Here is a 13,344-nt window from a genome sequence, read left to right on the forward strand (position 1 = left end):
CTGTAAAGACATTCATGGAGATTACAGTTCCAAAAGAAGTCATAGTTATTCCTTCTTTTGCCTATCAGTGCAGGTTCCAAGTTCTGTGGGCTATAGATGAATAGTATGGTATTGGTTTTTATAACTTAACAGCACAAATCAAATTTTCTCTGTACTGCTGAAATGACAGAAATAAAGACATGTAAATAGATTTCTGTCTGTCTCTTTTCCCCTCCCTGAGGGAAGCAGGGACGAGGGAGGAGTGGGATCGCAGATAGTGATCTCGCCTGTATCCCGCCGGGAGACGCAGACGGGGAGGTCAACCAGGATCTCAAGCCGAATGTCTGGAGAATGGCCAGTTACCTCTGACTGCGGCCTGAGAATCTGCCAGATATATGGCACCGCACCTGAATGGAATACCAACATGTCTAGTCCCTAAGTTTGGAGAGCAGTTTTACAGGCACCCACTGAAACTTTAAGTCTGGCCACAAAAGCAGAGGGTCTCCTCTTAAAGTGGTGCCTGGGTTCATGCTAGGAGAAGCTAAAGGTGACAGCTAGTGTGTAAGAACTTCTCCTGAGCTGCCCTGCCATTTTTGTCACAATCTGTGCTGTGGCCTGAGGGTGCCTCTGCTTTAGGCAGGAACTGAAGCTCTAGAGAATGTGTGGGGAACCTTTTCAGCTTGAGGGCCAAATTCCCTTCTAGACAGCCTTCTGAGGGCCACATGCCAATGGCAGGGGGTGGAACCAGAGACACAAGTGAACAGAGCAATGAAAGAAATGCTGACCTTGGTACAGAAGGCTAGCTTCTACACAGATTCACAGCAACCTCTTTATCCTCCTAGGCAAGCAGGAAACATTAGACTGAGGAGTATCCCAGGGGCTAGACAGAGGAGCCTGGAGGGTTTCATTTTGCCCACAGGCCTGAGTTACCCCAACTCTGCTCTATAGAGAGAAAGATGAAGTAGTGCCTGTCATCTATGGCCTCTATGGATCGGGTTGCTCCTTGAGGCTCAGGAGCCAATTGGCAAGTTATGAGGAAGGGCTCTGGGCTCACTGATAGAGCATCTGCTTTGCATGCTGATGGTTCCTGGTTCAATCTCTGCTGTCTCCAGGTAGGACTGGGAGAGGTTCTGAAGAGTCACTGCCAGTCGGTGTCGACAATATAGAGCTGGATGGACCATTGGTCTGACCTGATATGTGGCAATGGAGATCCATTCTTTACCAGCCTCTGTAAGTCATGCGTTTCTCAGATACTTTGACTAGCTAGCGCTCCAGCTGGATAACAGTTTCTGAGGTCCTTGGAGAACTACTTGAAAATGATTCATCAGTGATATTTAACTCTGAGTAGGCTTGCTGAGATGTATAAGACTGAATCAGATAAGGGCTGGAGATGCTAAAAGGTTGAGGGAACGTTCTTTCATATGTGGTGGACTTGTAAAAGGGTAAAAAAATATTGGGAAATGATACATAATGAATTGAAACAAATGTTCAAAAGTACTTCCCCCCCCAAAAAAACCAGAGTCCTTTCTGTTGGAGATAATTCAGACTAAAATTCCCAGGTGTCAAAAAAAGGTTATATATAGTCAGGGAACTGCCATCAGTGCCGGAGGGAGAGAGCAAGCTCCAGAGGGATTCCAGAGAGCGTCCCGGGAGTGGGAGAGGCAGCCCATCTTCTGGGGAAGAGAATCAGCGTAGCACCAGTGGAGAAGGGGGGCAGGTGGGGGAATCGGTGAGGCGGTCCCATGACTCCTTGCCGGGGACCAGCGGGGAGAGTAAGGGTCCTCCGCTGCCTACGCCCTCCTTGCGCAGATGGCTTCCGCGCAGGGAGAGTAGGAGGAGACTGGGCGTCAAAGAGCTTCTTTGCTGGAAGAAGTTTAAGAAACGCCCACTGACGGATTCTGCCAGAGATTGAGACAGCCACGGTTCACTCAGGCAACCCAGTCAGGTGTTGGCACCGGCTTACGCACGAGCAACCCCTAGAACCATTACATATATGTATGCCACTACTGCGACCTGTGTTTTGTAATAATAATAATAATAATAATAATAATAATAATAATAATAATAATAATAATTTATTTATACCCTGCCCATATGCCTGGGTTTCCCCAGCCAATCTGGGCGGCTTCCAACAAAACACTAAAATACAATAACCCAAAAATGTTAGCCCAAAAATGGAAAACGAGTGAGGTCCCAACCAAAGAAGAATGGCAACTTACGTTGACAGAATATGAGCAGCTTGCAGACTTAACATATAGAATAAGAGAACAAGAAAAAAATATGTTTAGAGAAGATTGGAAAACATTTACTGAATATGTGGGAAATAACTGTGTACAGCTGAAAATGCTGGCAGCATTAAGATAAATTCAACAGCGTAAATAAGTTTTGATGGATGTAATAATGGAATACTGAATGGTATAGCTTTTGTAAAATATGCAGGGATTTATGATATGCAAAATGAACCATGAATAGAGAAGAGGGGGAGTCATTGATATCTTACGGATGTAAAAATAAGTAATCTAAATTGTCAAACAGAAAATTTAATAAAAAATTACAGAGAAAGAGATTGTTTCTGAAGTTCTTGTCCCTGCCCCTGTTCTGCCAAACTTTCTGGCTTCAGGCAATTAAATAATAAAAGATGTGTACTTGTCAGGGGTTCAGGAGCAGAGGCACAGGAAAGAGAAGAAATAGAGAGCGAAGGGGAGGAATCAGAAGGAAATATGAGCGAGGACGGCGGCCTGAGATCTCCGAGTCTTTCCAGTGAATCAGAAGACTCGCAGAAAGGGGCGCCAGTGGCCAGAGCAAGGGGGGGACCCAGGGGGACACCCCAGGGAGGAGGGACCCGAGGAGACTCAGAGAGTAGCAGTTGGAAATCGGGACCAGCTTCCCCAATAGAGAGCAGTAGGGAGGAAGGGTGCCAGGTATCGGGATCCGGCAGCCCACCGCAGGAGGGAGAGCATGAGTCAGGATTGGCCACACCTCCGTCGGGAAGCGAGGAAACGGTCAAGAGGAAGGTGGAAGGTTGGGCGCGCGCGCCAAGTTCAAATACACAGGAAGGCGGCACAGTAAGCAGCCCGGAAAGGGAGCCGGGTCCCAAAGCCCGCCGCAAGGAGGGAGAAGGGTCCGGGGGGTCTGCGTCAGAAGAGTCCAGAAAGGAAGAGACCCAGGGGGGCAGAGGGACCCAGCGAAGAAGGGAAAGGCGGAAGAGGTGGAGTAAGGCTAGGGTATTAAGTTGGTGTACAGGGGGCGGAGAATCAGACGGAGCTTCGCCGGTCTAGCTTCTAAGACGTAGAGATGCACGCTGCGGCTTGAAAATGGAAACTGTAACTCAATAAAGACTTTTATACAGCATTGCCGGCTAGCGTGGTCCTCTGTGAGCTGGGACCTGAGAGCAGCTCTGATAGTACTGTTTCTAGGAGGCTCTGTCTCAGCTTCCTTTGCTCCCCTGACACAGTCCTGCTTCAGGTACAAAGGCTCCAGATTAAAAGGTTGTACAATAGTTCCGAAAGATGCTCAGCTTTCAGGCAAGTTTCCAGGACTGGAGCTCTACAAGCTGCGAGAGTCAGCCATGAAGTACATTGCTCCAGGCACCTTTGCTGCCTTAACTCAGGACAGTTGGTACCGTCAACAAAATCAAGTGGTAAACCTTGTCCTGTTGGATCACTCTTTTTTTTTTCCCAGTCACTGCCACTTTTTACATGTGTTTACTAATAAGTTTCCTTTGTCTCATTTATGTAATAAACTTCATGGAAATTTACATTCCAAAAAATACATATCAAAACGTACATTTTACAAAGTGTTTTGTTACTTTTTTGTTTAGCTGAGAACCATTTGGTGACAGTGCCATATTTATTTGTATTCATTAATTAAATTTATATACTGACCTTGACCCGAGGTTTACAATACAAAAGTCTCAGATTATGCGGGGCCTCCCAATACAATTTTATTTCAACATATTTCTTATGCAAATAGGCTTCAGTGCAGGATTTCTATATATGATTTACTTTTATTCTTAATTTTCAGCTGCAGGCAACCATGCTCCTGAATACCAGTTCTTGGAAACCACAGGAAGGGAGACTGCTATTGTGTTCAATGTGAGCCAGTGTGGTGTAGTGGTTAAGAGCGGTAGTCTCGTAATCTGGGGAACCAGGTTCGCGTCTCCGCTCCTCCACATGCAGCTGCTGGGTGACCTTGGGCCAGTCACACTTCTCTGAAGTCTCTCAGCCCCACTCACCTCATAGAGTGTTTGTTGTGGGGGAGGAAGGGAAAGGAGAATGTTAGCCGCTTTGAGACTCCTGAAGGGGAGTGAAAGGCGGGATATCAAATCCAAACTCCTCCTCCTCCTCCTCCTCCTCCTCCTCCTCCTCTTCTTCTTCTTCTTCTTCTCAAACCCTGCTTGTGGGTTTCCCACAGACATCTGACTGGCCACTGTGAAAGCAGGATGCTAGACAAATGGGCCATTGGCCTGATTCAGCAGGCTCATGCATTCAGTTCCATTCTCACCTACATTCTGGTATATATGCAAATATGAAAGTTTACCTCAGTATGTCTTAAACTGGACCCGTTTGCAGAAGTGTAAAATTGAAGCATGGCTCTGCTCTGTTCAAGGGGACGCAGGTGGCGCTGTGGGTAAAACCTCAGTGCCTAGGACTTGCCGATCACATGGTCGGCGGTTCGAATCCCCGCAGCGGGGTGCGCTCCGGCTGCTCAGTCCCAGCGCCTGCCAACCTAGCAGTTCGAAAGCACCCCCGGGTGCAAGTAGATAAATAGGAACCGCTTACTAGCGGGAAGGTAAACGGTGTTTCCGTGTGTGCTGCGCTGGCTCGCCAGAGCAGCTTTGTCACGCTGGCCACGTGACCCGGAAGTGTCTGCAGACAGCGCTGGCTCCCGGCCTCTAGAGTGAGATGAGCGCACAACGCTAGAGTCTGTCAAGACTGGCCTGTATGGGCAGGGGTACCTTTACCTTTTCTGCTCTGTTCTGCTCTACATATTAGGCTAAAAGGTGGTGACCAGGTAAGTGTTGGGATACTGCCAGGGAGACGGAGGCATCAGGCAGGCCCCCAGTCGTCTCCGGATGATCACCGGTCTCCCATGGAACAGCATCAGTCAATTAGCGACACGAGCCTCAGAGACATTCTAAGACCCATGCACACCCTTTCAACAGAGTCTCCACAATGAAAGATTCAGACAGGAGAGCATATTTACAGCTTTATTCAACGTAGTTCAGAACAAAGGAAAAACATGACTGCTTGCCTCCGTGTCCAGGAAAACAGCCGGAACAAAAGCTATATACAAAACGGAAGTTCCCAGTGAGAACAGTGCTAGGAGTAAAGAGGCATGTGATACACAACAATCATGCCTGACCCTTTTAAGGTGGAATGGAACTATCCTAACAGTAAATTCACAAAGACTGAATTCCAGGTGTACCACTTCAGGCCTGACTAGAACCACCTCCGATTTCCTTCCACTGACAGGCTAATGAGCTTTTGCTATGATAGGCTTTTGGCTGGTAAGATGATTTGAAGAACTTGAAGTTGAATTTAACTGGTTCTTCCCATTCATACTATTGATGCCTTGCCTGCATTTGCTTTATCTCTCTCTCATTTGCCATATGGAATGCATAAGCAACATTTTATAAAGAAAGATTCTAAATCTGCACCACGGAAAGGGTGCAGATTTAAGGTAAAATGTTGGAAATAAACCATATCTTAGTGTTCAAGTAGCCACCATGGTGCTGCTCTCCAAATGTTGTGGACTACAATTCCATCACCTTGGACCATTGGCCATGCTGGCAGGGGTTGATGGGAGATGTAGTCTGAAGCATCTAGAGGACACCAGGTTAAGGAGGCTGGACTAAGTAAATAAGGAAGAGGACGAGCTGAAACAATGTGCCATGAAAGACAATGGCAGTTGTTATGAACTAAGCTTGGATCTTAGAACAATAGGCAAGTAGGCAACAATAGGCAAGTAGGATGCTAGAATGCAACAACTGATTGGCTTGCAGGAAAAGACCAGTCAGGCTCCAGGAGGAAGTTAAGCAGCCTATTAGGCTGGTAGGACTGTAGAATGCAACAACTGATTGGCCTGAAGGAAAAGACCAATCAGGCTCCAAGAAAGAAGCAGAATCAGCCAATCAGACGGGATTCATTGTGTAAATAATGTATATAAAAGCCTGAGGGTTTTTTGGGGGGGGCAATTTAATCACTGTTTTACAAGCTGCAATGAAGAGCATGAAATCACTACAGGACTCTGAGTATATTTCAGTAGTAAACAGTAGAAGGGAATGAAGTTCGCCCAAATCATTTTGAAAACCACACTCAACTCTTCCATCTGCAATGGACAACACTGTGTTGGCTAGCTGCTTAGAATTTTTGATCATTCCCCACAATATTTGTCGACTGGAGATGGAGCACTATGCTGAACTCCTCACAGCCAGTGTATAACTTTGATCTATTATTTTCTCCCCAGGCTTGTCATTTCCTTCCTGCAGCCTATCGCTCAGTTTTCCCTTTATATTTGCAGTGGGGGAACTGTAAGTAATGACTCAGATCGACTTAATGAAAATCCAAATAACATGCTTATGGCTTGGGTGGGAGCAGGTGACAGAGAAGCAGAAGACTCTGGTGCAAAATCTTACTAGTATGTTGGTCACGTTTTGCCCTGGACTCCCCAGGTGCAGCAAACAAAAGTCCTCTGGACACATGTCAAAGCCAGGAGTATTTAATAGGTGAGTGCTTCATTACAAAAGGAAGAGGAAGGTTGGTTCTCTGCATTTGAGGCAGAATGCTTGACAAAATTTGGAAATAGATATCATTTTACTAAAACAGGTATCCCAGATAAGAGCCCAAACTCTTGATACCTTGATCCATCCCCAACACCCCACTAGACCTCCCCAGCTTCTGATGAAGCACCAAGGCACTGAATCAACAAGCCCTCACTCACCTGCTAATATCTGTATTTTTATAACAGATGTAAACAACAACAACAACAAAGCAGGGAGCTCTGCCCTTGCTCCATGGGTGTTGGGCAGATTTTTGAAATTCAGGTGAACACCTGGGTTTTGCGTTTGGAGGTCCTGGGCTGCCCAGATGATAAGACACCCCCCCTTTTGACCTCACTGATGTGGTCCAAAGGAAAGGAAAGCAATACATTTGACACCTGGTTGGCTGAAGGAGCTCATTGGTATTTTCTTCTCCCGAAGATGTCCCACCAGGCAGCAAGTATGGATTTTTCCTCAGGGTTTGCTCGCAAAGTCTTTTTTTTATGAATGAGTATAGCCACAAGGCAAAGGAGGTTTAGGACCAGAGTTTTACTTCTAAATGGGTTACTTTCCCAGGTTGACAAGCCCCATCTGCCCCACTGATATGCCAGTGCAGAAGCAATGATTCTTCAACATCAACTTCATTGGACTGGTCATGTTGTTCAGATGCCTGATGATCGTCTTCCAAAGCAACTACTATATTCTGAACTTAAAAATGGAAAGCGTAATGCTGGTGGTCAACAAAAGAGGTTTAAAGATTCTCTCAAGGCAAATCTAAAAAAAAATGTAGTATAAACACCGACAATTGGGAAACACTGGCCTGCGGGTGTTCCAATTAGAGAACAAAGGTGTCATGGATTTTGAGGTGCTCGAACTCAAGACAAAAGGGAGAAACGAGCTAAGAGGAAGGCACGTTTGGCTAACCCTCACCGTGATCAACTCTCACCCAAAAACCTATGCCTCCACTGTGGATGGGCGTGTGGATCCAGAATTGGCCTCCACAGTCACTTACAGACTCACTTTTAAATCTGTGTTCATGGAAGACATTCTTACTTGGCTACAAATGATCACCAAAGAGGAAGAATACCAGTATTCTTTCAGCATGCTATGGCTGGCCTATGCAGTGTCTCCAGGCACTCTCCAATCATTGTTTCATTAGTTGATTTATTGATTCCACACAGCCTTCCACACACATGTCTCCAAGCTATGTACAAAATACAGTGAAACCAACTTTTTAAAATCCAGTTAAAAACAACACAAAAAATAGCAGCAGATTAAAAACAAACAAAGTAGATGCCAATAGCAGAGACCTATTCACTCAGCTGAGAAATTGTGTCAGAAGAAGAAGAAGAAAGTCTTCAGTTGTTTCCAGAAGGTGCAGATAGTGAGTGCTAATTGCATCTCTTGCCAGTAGTTCAGCCTACACTCAAGTAGGATCCTGGCAGAGACACATGCCCGACTGGCATGTTCCCTCCCTTCTGGTCAATCGTTCGGGAGCTTCATAAGCTTTCTTCAGCCCAAACATCACAGTGACTGATGCCAACCAACACTGGCACACTTAGGGATCCACAGAGTTTGTGCATCATGCGTGAAAGACCTCAGCAACTCAGCATTTTGGGTAATCTACTTTATTTACCTACAAACACACAATGAGCACTGCAACATGGCTCCCTCTCTCTCTAGCATCAGACAGCAAAGAGAAAAAACAAAAGAATAATAGTCCCACTTCACGGAACACAGTAACACAAACATCCTGTCTCCGTCACTTCCCACTCTGTGGAGTCAAAACATATACCGTCATGTGAAAGACAAAAATCCCATGACTGCAATCATAGGTCAGGAATTTGAACACCTCTGTTGGAAAGCTGGTCCACAGAAAATGGGGCCACCACATTCAAAGACCTGCTCCGAGGCTTCTGATATCTTTGGAATTTGAAGGAGAAACTCCTGCAGACCACAGTAACCTACTGGCTATATAAGGGATATGGTGCTCCTTTAACAGCTTTAAACTAGGTTTAAAGATCTCTAGAGATTGCTTGTGGCTCACCTCATCTGACCTTCCCTTTACCCTGCCTTCTCCTTCTCCTTCAGTCTGTCTAGCTGCCCTTCTCTTTCTCTTTATCAACACCTGCTGGGTTTGGTTGCAAGGCGAGATATCCAGGGAGGGTGAGAATCGCTCCCAGCTTGCTTGTTTCATATATTAATGATTACCCCCCCCAAAAAAAAAGTTTCAATTTTTTTTCAGATTTTAACAAAATGTGAAAAGGCGGTGAGCCTCGAGCACCTTTCCCTCATTCCACAACAGTTCACTTTATATCAGCGATGGGGAATCTCTGGCCCCCTAAATGCTGCTGGACCATAACATTATCCCTAACCATGGGCTACCCAGGCTGGCTGGTGCAAATGGGACTTGAAAGCCAAGAACATATGGGAGGGGCACAAGTTCCCATACCAGCTTTATACAGAGGAAAGACAGGGAAGAGATCTTCAAGTTTTGTCCCTGAGAAAAACAAAGCTCTCACCTTTTATAACTCGAGCAGACTCTGGTGCTACTTTCCCTTCATGTAGAGGGATGTGGTTGACTGGATTAGCAGGGAAGGGAGAACTATGCCCACGTAATGAGGCTACTAGCTGACATTTGCCTCAGACCAAATTATCTAGCAATGATGCTTTGGATGGAAATATCCATCGCTGGAGGACTAATTGTAGCTGCTCTTTAGGTTCAAGCTGGTCAACAGACTCTCAGCAGATAGTACCTTTCTTCCCTCCCCCAACCCCGCCTTCTTATAAGCTTCTTGCTCAAATCATGTATTAATGGACTTGGGTGCCTCTAAGTCCCAATAATGAGGACCAATAGGATGAGCAGTTAATAATGAAGGTCACTGCAGCTAAAGAACAACACTGAAATTCCACAGCATGGTTTGTAATACAGAGGCTTGGACAGGTTATTTAATGTTGAAAAATATTTTTTTCTCTCCTTTTCATGACTGTTTCCATGTTGGAGGCTTAATATTAGCATCACACACACATACACACACACACACACATACCTGCCAGGTTATGTATACACACATATGTATACCTGCCAGGTTAGCTATGAATGCCAAACTTCAATATAAGATTGCTGATGAGCATCTTATTCCTCCCGTTGACTAACTTAGTTCATAATTCTGCAGGTCCACTAAGCAAAAAGTGCACTGATACCGTAAACCCTCCAGTCACAAATTAGTTATCTAATTATTTTTATACTTCATCTGTACAAAAGGCAACCCCTAAGTGATTCACAAATAGTAACAATAAAAAATGCAATATACAGAAACAAATTCAATAGAACAGCACAAATAGAAAATACTCGAGAGTAACGGATAAAGTGTGTGAAAAGGACAATAGTGACTTTGAAAAAGAATGGGAACCTTTTGCAGCTTATTTGCAGAAACAAAACAAAACAAAATGGACTCGTTGGCAGGATTTAAATAAACATTTACAATTTTACTTACAGAGAACAAGAAATACAACAGGTGATAACATAGTATTATGTACAAACAGCAGAATGTAACTTTTGATGTAATAAATCAGAAATGGAAGTTGGGGGGAGTCAACAGGGAGGGGGGACTGGAAAATGAATGTTAAGTAATGATATTGGATATTTGTTATGAGAAAAGAAAATCAATAAAAATTATTTAAAAGAAAAGAAAAGAAAAGAAAATACTCAAGAGCTTTCATCCAAAGGAAAGCTCACCTAACGATGTAGACTGGAGGTTGTAAACTGCTCAGTGGAGGAGTGTTCCTCAAAAAGCAGGATCTACATTTGTAAATAAAGAAATATCATATCCAGGATGGACACCAAAGGCTATTCACTTGACCCAGGGCCAGTTCTCATGCAGTGGAGCAGGAAAGTAAATAGCAGATAAAAACCACACGTATACCCATCATCAGAAGTGCCTACCTATCCCATCAGAAGTGGTGGCCAGTTCATCCCTTATGGAACTCCCTCCTTAAGGAGGCTCAACTGGCACCTTCGTTATGGTCTTTTTGGGCCCCAGGCCTGATCCAGCAGGCTCTTGTTATTTTCTTATGGAGGATGCCACCTTAAGTCCCTACATTAAGAGGAAAACTGAAAGGACTAGTGGACAACTGTTGTAGAAAACAAAGAGGCATGCATATTATCGCGGGGGGGAGGGTGAAATAAAATCTGGAGATATCTCCGAGAACACAAGGGGGGAAAGAAAAGCCTGTTTAAAAAGCATTGGTTGCTTCTAGCTGTTGTCCTTGATATATTTTAAAAGTGAACCTTTGCTGCCATCTTCTGGTTTGTTTCAGTGGCAAGAAAGAAATGCATTGCCTTCCCTATTGAAAGAAGAGTCTCCCAGGAGAAGAAATTTGTTTCAGGGTAAAATCAACATCAGAGAGATTTGTGACATGTGAGCAAATGCAACAACCAAGCTTCACATTCAGAGCATGGCATTGCTGGTGCAAGGAAGCAGCAAAACGGTGAACTAGCTGAGGATGGGTCCTCAAAAAAATGCTGATTAACTGCACAAGCCTATACGTGTCTGCTCAGTTGAACGTACTGAGTTCACTGAGAGTTGCTCCCAGGTAAGCAAATAGCATCATATCCTTAGACACTGCTTTATCTTGAGATCTGCAAAATCCAAACAAGGCCACAATGAACCAAGAGTTTTCAGCCACAGTGGTACTGCTGTTCAACACCAGCCTTCCCATCTGGCACTCACAAGATGTTTCAGACTACAGTTATGGCCAGTCTTGATCAGCGTAGCTCATGGTCACTGGTGATGGATGAATGATGTGGATCAACAACATCAGGAGGCCACCAGCTTGGGAAAACCTGTCCTCCTCTATCAGCATAATCTTGCCGCCAGTAAATTATGTGGAAGAGAAAGACACTGATGGGGAACCTCTGGCAGTTGCCCACACCCCTAAGGTTTGGTTGGCCTTTACTAGGTACCAAGCCTTTAATGCCCTCTGGAATTCCCTACCACTAGAGCTTCAGAAGGAACCATCTCTGCTTTCTCTCAGATGTCTCTTAAACCTGTACTCTTTAGGCAAGCCTTCACAATATGGATTTTTCTGTTAAACCAACCAGTATCTTTCGCTGTTTTATGGATTTTTTTTACTATGTTTTACAAATGTTGATTGACTGATTTTGTTGTACTTTGTGTTGTAAGCCACAGGGATACATTTTATGAAAGTGAGGATCATATATAAATACTAGTGGAGACATTTTTACAGCCTATATTACATGTGTCCACTCAACAGTATACTGAGTTCCAAGGACAATTGTATTTGTCTCAGCTGTATTTGGTGTGAGATCCTGGACCCAGGTGATGTAGCACTGAAGCAGTTATCTCATGCAACTTCTCTTCTACTAAGTTTAATAAAGCAGATTTTTTTTCAGGCGGCTATATGCTAGCCTCGTACATTCAATCTCAATTTAAAAAACAATCACATCCATAATAGCCATTATTGAAAATATTACTTTAACTCTATGCTCTCATCACTGTGACAATACTTTTGCATAGCACTTTTGCATCGTCAAAGTGCTCCACATGCATTAACTAGTTGTACTCTTTGCAACAACCCTGTACAGTAAGTAAATAACATTATCCCCTATATTGCAGATAGGGGTACTGAATTGCTTGACCATCTAGTCAGTTCATAGCAAAAGCCATGAACAAAAGTATCAGTGACATCTATTTTTTCTCCCTCAAATGCCTGACAGAAACCAAAGGCAGAATTAAGGGTGTTTGATGAGGTACATGTGTCAAACCTATGTATAACTACCATTTGACCAACAGTGAAAAATGAGGACCATTCAGAACTGTGCATTTTTGAACCAAATCAGCAGACATGGAATTCGATCTAGGCGTCTCTGCAGTTATAAGACTGGACAAATCTCAGAGCTCATCACCCTTGGCTTCACATCTCCAGCTGAGGAAATGTCTAAAAGGTAGCCTGTAGCCAGCATTAAACAGTGCTGAGAGCATTAATGGATTTCCAAACTGCAAATTTCTATCCATTACAATGCCTCTCCTGCTGTGTATTGCTTTTTACATTCCTTTCTCAGAGAAGCTGCTTAAAATGTAATGGAAGGTTGGTAGTGAGAAGCGGAGCTGGGGGCCATGCTGTCTAGTTTGAATCTGGAGCACACTGTCCCAGGATTCTGATCCATCTCCGCTTTGTCCAGACCTAGCACTAGCAAAGAGGACTGAGAACATAAAGGCTTCATCAGATCAGCATCTCTTAGCATAATGTGTAATGAGAAAAACCCAAAGCTATCCATTTGTCCATCGCTGGTTCCACCTATGCCTCCTTGCACTGCATTGCTGCTGCAGTACTATTTCCTGTTTCCTCATTTGCAGGAGTATATAGAAGTTAGCTCATGCTGAATCAATGGAGGAATGGGAGAGGCTGTTTCTGCTCTATATGCAACAGAGAAAGTTGAGGGGGAGAGACAGGAGGACAAGAGAGCATCAGATAGAAAGGAGGACAGTTGCAGAGGATCACAGGTTCAATCCCAAATACCTTCAGGTTAGGACAGGGCTCTCCCCTTCCTGAAACACTGGAGAGCTACTGCCAGTCAGTGT

This window comes from Podarcis vaucheri (assembly GCF_965113315.1).
Source record: "Podarcis vaucheri genome assembly, chromosome: 1".
Taxonomy (NCBI): Eukaryota; Metazoa; Chordata; class Lepidosauria; order Squamata; family Lacertidae; genus Podarcis; species Podarcis vaucheri.